The sequence below is a fragment of the Desmodus rotundus genome, chromosome 2, assembly GCF_022682495.2.
Source record: "Desmodus rotundus isolate HL8 chromosome 2, HLdesRot8A.1, whole genome shotgun sequence".
NCBI lineage: Eukaryota > Metazoa > Chordata > Mammalia > Chiroptera > Phyllostomidae > Desmodus > Desmodus rotundus.
In genome coordinates this window covers 115,117,598-115,123,597 of record NC_071388.1, presented here as the reverse complement: position 1 = coordinate 115,123,597, position 6,000 = coordinate 115,117,598, and positions in this window count along the sequence as shown.

The following is a 6,000-nucleotide window of genomic DNA, read 5'->3' as shown; positions in this document are numbered from 1 at the left end:
GGAAGCATCAGGGTCAGTCAGAAAATGGAGTGAGGAGAAACCATGGGCAAGAGCCTTTATTGAGGTTTCTGTGGAAAGAACAGGAGAAGCAGGTTCAGGAGTTTAGGACTGAGTAATTTGAATAATCTCAATTAGCTCTGGGGCAAAGAGGCTGTCCCCACATCTGGTATCTGACCCTAAAGGTGATTGGGGCAGGTGGCTAGTGACCCTTAAGTGTGAGAGCTATAAAGGAGGTATAGGCTCTAGATTGGTGGTTTGCATTTGAAAGGTGCACTTGCAGGTGAGTTGTTGCTATCTACATATTAGCTGGCCCAGGGAAGGGCAGTCCCTCTGGAGTCAGCAAGAATGTCAAAGCATCAGAAATACAGAAAACAAAAGACATGAGTCATGCTAGGGTCAGAGTCTCACTGCCAGCATTTTGGATACAGAGGGCTGAGGGCTTCCACCTAACTACCTGCTTGGCCCAATATTCACATTCTCACCTGTGCCTGGCACCCCGACTCCAGCCGTCTACTGAGGTAGAGGAGGAGTGGTCCCCAGACGCATGGAGTGGAGGGCCTTCTGGACACTGTCATCAACCCATTCATTCAACCTCAATTTCACCCAAGGTTCAGAGAGCTCAGGTGCTGCTACTGTTTGAGAAGTTTGAGCAGTTGGTGAATGGGGTGGAGAGAGCCATCAACCAGAGGGAGGAGTATCTTATCAGCAATATTGCTTAAAGTTGCCCATGTGTGGTGGCAATAACAGCAGATTTACTTTCATTGTGATAGTTAAGAAGAAATATATATTTGGACTTCATCCCCATTTGTGGCACAGAGCTTCTAAATCCTTTGTAAGTTCCTGAGTGATAAGAGCACCAGGAGCATTTTTTATTCTATTGAGGTGATCTGGTGGCTTGTGGATGGGGACTGGTCATCAGAAAGACCAAATGGTTAGAAGCTTGGAATTTTTAGTCCCCTTCCCTCATCCCCTACTTCTCCAAAGAGGGGACAGAGGCTGACAATGGAGTTAAAAATTGATTATGTCTACATGAGGAACCTCCATAAAATCCCAATAACACAGTTCTGAGAAGCTTCCCAGTTGGTGGAGATTTGTGGAGAATGGGAAATAGAGGTCAAGCTGAAGTCAAGCTGATACTCACCATGGTTAGTGTGAATTAGCCATTCTGGTGCACGTTGATATGCCTACAGAGGAGACCATGTCTGCACCTGCACAGGTGCAAAGCACCTGGACCGCTCTTCAGTGAGTGCTCTGGTGGTCAGCACCCAGCACTGGGCCAGTGAGGGCCTGGAGCCACCACCAGCAGCCAGGAGTGCAGAAGTGCCATGGTGTTGGGGTGGGCCAATGCCACTTTGAATTTCAGAAGAGGACATGTTATGGACTAAAATAATGTTTGTGCATTCTCAAAATTGCTGTGTTAAATTCTTAATCCCCAATATTATAGTATGGGGGTGGTCTTTGGGAGGTGATTAGTCGTCAGTGGGATTATTGCCCTTATAAGAAGAGACATGAAAGAACTTGCTCTCTCTCTTCCATGTGAGCACACAAGAAAACAGCCATCTGCATCCCAGGAAGTGAGCTTGCATCAGACTCTGGATCTGCTGGCATCTTCATCTGCCTTCAGAACTGTGATATCTTCTAGTTTGTGGTATCTGTTATAGCATCCTGAGCTGACTGAAACAGGAAAGGAGGCAGATTTCACATACATACTAGAGAGCTAATGTCCATCCTCAGTGAGGCTGTTGAGTAAACAACTCAAACATTTTGGTGCATTTTGGAGGCTCTGGACAGGAAGAAGGATGTGTGCCTAGACAGGTGTGAGGTGAAGGTAGACAGGAGGGACTGGCTCCCTTCAGGAAGCCACCAGCTGGGCAATTAAGAAACCCAGTGGAGGTCAGCAGACTCAAGTTAAAGTGCAGCCCTAGAATGGGAGTGGAGAGCTGGCACCTCTGCACAGAAGCCACGCTGAACACTGGCGTCCCTTCTGGTTTAATTTGGGGTCTATTTCCTTAGAGATGGGGGATGAGGTTAGTGGGGCAGCAGAAACTGGGTGAAGGGACCCAGAATAATGCTGCTGCTGTGCTGGAAGCTGAGGCAGAGAGCTGGCAAATAGACGCAATGCCTGTGACACAAATAAAGGACAATGCCACACTTCAGCAACCTCTAAGGCTGAGGACTGCTTACACAGTTGGCAGAGGTCTTTTTCAAGTTTCACCCATCACTTGGCCATGAGTAGCAGGTTTGGCCTGGAAACATAACACTCTGACTTTTGCTCACAGCGAGATGTCCTACCCACCCCAAGAAGCAATTGAGGTGTAAAAGTTCCTGTCCTATCCAAAACTAGGGTCCAAGTTTCAGCAGTCAGGTATCCTCTTCGCTGTTCCTTCTCTGACCTTTTTTCTTGAGTGGTGCCTTCAGTTTGTATGAATTGAAAAATGAATTCAAATAACTTGTCAGTGCAAAACAATCCATAAAATTTATTCATTTTTCACATTACTCATTTATTCATTTGCTCACAAAATAGTAAGTAAGCATTTGTTAGGCCTGGTGCTGTGGCTGGGGACAGAAGGCGAGGGAGACAGGTAGGTTCTCACCACACAAAGCCTGCATTTTACATTGTATGGGAAGGACACACAACACCCTGTAGATCTACCCTTATTGCATTTCAGTGGCAGTAGGTGCTGGAGCACAAGGGGGCTGAGGAAGGCTGTGTCAGGGGTAAGAATAGAACTCATCCACACCTATGGCTTACTGTCTGTATTACTGTGACTTTACTGTGGGACATTGGCCACTGACATGACTTTACTACTGCATGACATGCTTGCTTAGGAAGACAAAGTTGCAAACAACTTTATGGTTTGTTTCAGAAACTTTCAGAAGATCCATTTATCTGGGTAATAGACTACCCAACCTTCCATTAAAAGTGCAAGTAGCCCTTTCTAAGAAAAACATTTTGAACTCATTGAATGAGTGTTTATACTCCAAGGACTTGTTTCACATTTCACTCCTTGCTGTGTCCACTAATCCTATTGTATCATGAATTTTTTCCCATGCCTCTGAGCCTTCCTGCTTTGAAAGATCTACCTTGAACCAGGCCACCCAAACCTTGTAAGTAGCCCACCTTTGCTGTCTCCCCTGACATGAGATGGTTACCCTCACTGCAGGGAGCAATAAATGTGGCTTTGTTTGATAAACAGGTTATGTTTGCCAGTTTTGGGGGGAGTTGGTAGTCAATAGAGGTTAAGTTACTTGTCAGGGATGATGCAGCTAGTGAGACAGGGAACCAGGATGGCACCCCCTCTCAATCTGGCTGCAATATCTGTGCTTCTAGCTGCAATGCCTAAGGGTCAGTTAGAAGGCGCTCACAGTTCCCAAATCCATCCTACCTCTGCCTTACCATTCCTAAGTGAGCAGTTAGTATCTTGGAGGCAGCTGTCCCACTGCTGGGGAGCCAATGGTGGAGGCAATGTGGTACAGTAGAAGAAACAAGAGTTCTAGGTTGGCACAAACCCAGGTCATTCATTGACCAGCTGTGTGGCTTTGAGAAAGTTACCCAACCTTGCTGAACTTGGTATTTCCCATCATCAAATTAGAAGTAATGGGTCACAGCTCATATGGTCATAGTAAAGATTGAATAGGGGTAATGTTGATCAAGTGTCTGGCACATGGTAGTTTCTCAATAATTATGTTCAATATTTTTTTTATAAGTAGTTGATATTTGCTTCCTGGTTTATCTTCTCCCTACACCATTCAACTAGCTGTTTCAAGCATGGACTGGTCCTCATAAGTTAGAAAGTTCTAGAACTTTAAGGCCCTTTCAGGCCTAAGGTTCTTTGTTGATAAAAATGGACACTCCATCACTTCTGAAGAAAAGCTCATGGCTTAGTACAAAGATCACTGACAAGGAGCTAGCAGACTTGTCCTGTTTCTTACCAATCTGCTATGTGCTGACTTCTCCACATTAGTCTCTCTATTGGGAATTTTGAGAAAAAACTCAACTTGCTCTTGGAGAAGACCTCCTATTGCTTCTACCCACCCACCCCAACACCCCAGACTCAGATACAGATGTCTTATTCTCTTTGTTCAGCTAGATGGAGATGTGACATATCACATTGAAGCCAAGAAATAAGAGTCCCGGAAAGGAGGCAGAGCTGGGAAGTGGAGGGGAGAGAGAGATGCACATTCTCACATAAAATATGGTTGTGAGGACATCACTGATGTAAACCACGTGGAAAATTTGCTGAACATCGTGTCTGTGGCTAGCAGCAGGGAGGGGGGGGAGTGATTTATCTCTCCTGTGGGCCGTATGTGCTCTTTCTAAGGAGTAGCCCACATGGCTCACTTTTCTTGACAGGAGACGTTATGCATTTTCAGAATATGGGCCACTCTCTAGGAGTGTCTGGGGTTTCCATCTCCACCAGGGCATTTTGATAAAGGCAGTACTCCTATTCCTCATCCTCAAACTACAAACAAAAGTGAAAGCCATCTGAATTTCTGCCATCTGAAAGGCAGAGAAAAATCCAGATCCTTAACTGATAGCAAATATGATGATATACCTTTCTCTATTTACATATCTTTTTCATCAAGGAGATGGGTCCTAGTGAAAGAGTTAGATGCTGTGGTGTCATCTAAACAGTGTCACCTAAGAATTTTTTGCCTAGTCCCAGATTCTGAATATTTTCTCCTATGTTTTATGCTAAAAATGTTACAGTGTTATGTTTTACCTTTAACCCCATGATCCATTTTGGGTTATTTTTTAATGTGTTAGACTTAAGTCCAGGCTCATTTTTGTCTATGAATGACCAATTCATCTAGTACCTTTGTTGAAAAGACATCTTAAGTATTTTTGAATGGGTAACATCACTTGTATATAGAGTTGCTGGACTTGGTGGTGCTGCTGAGGACTTCAACAGACTTTGAAGCCTCTTCAGAACCTTTGCTGTGCTCACTGAGGATTGCACTGTTGTTCATGCTAGGGACTCAGTGGCCTGAGGCAATGAATCACCATACCCTCTGTCACCTAGTCCCACCATATACCCTTGAATTTGGCACTCTGCGTCATTAGAATTGGGATACAGCACCCTCTAACTTGGCCCACCCATAGGTGATGGTCTTCCTCTACCAAAGTCATTCCATATATCTGGAAGGCACAATGGCTTCTTCAAATGAGCAGACTCCTACATAATGCTACAGCATTATGAAGGATCAGAAAAACATGACACTACCAAAGGAACAAAGTAAACTTCCAGTAACTAACCCCAAGAAATGGAGATCCATGAATTGCCTCACAGAATTCAAAATAATTATTCTAAAGATGTTCAGAAAGCTACAAGAGAATACAGACAAATAAGTTAGTAAAATCAGGGAAACAGCACAAGAACAAAATGAGAAGTTCAACAAAGAGAAAACATTTTTAAAAATCGGAAATTTTGGAGCTGAGGAATAAAATAACTGAAGAATTCAATAGAGAGCTAAATAACAAACAACCAATCAGAAGAAAAAAATCAGTGAGATCAATTAAAATTATCCACTCAGAGGGTCAAAAATGAAAAGGAATTAAGAAGACCTATGAGATTTATGAGATATCTTTAAGAGAAACAATGTATACATCATTGGCGTTTGGAAGGAGAAGACAGGGAGAGAAAGAGGTAGAAAGTTTATTTAAGGAAATAAGAACTTCCTAAACATGGGAGTGATCTGTACATCCAAGTTCATGAAGTTAGTGAATCATGCCTTTTAATTCAAACTTTTAATTCAAATGACCTTCCCCAAAAGACATTCTAACAAAACTCTCAAAAATAAAAAATAGATAATTTTTAAAGCAGCAAGAATTTTTTTTAATACAAGGAATCTCCAAATATCAGCAGATTTCTCAGCAAAAATCTTGAAGGCTAGGACTGAATGGACTGATATATTCAAAGTGCCAAAAGGAAAAGACTGATATGCAAGAATACTTTCCCAGCAAAGTTGTCCCTCAGAAATGAAGGCGAGATAAAGGCT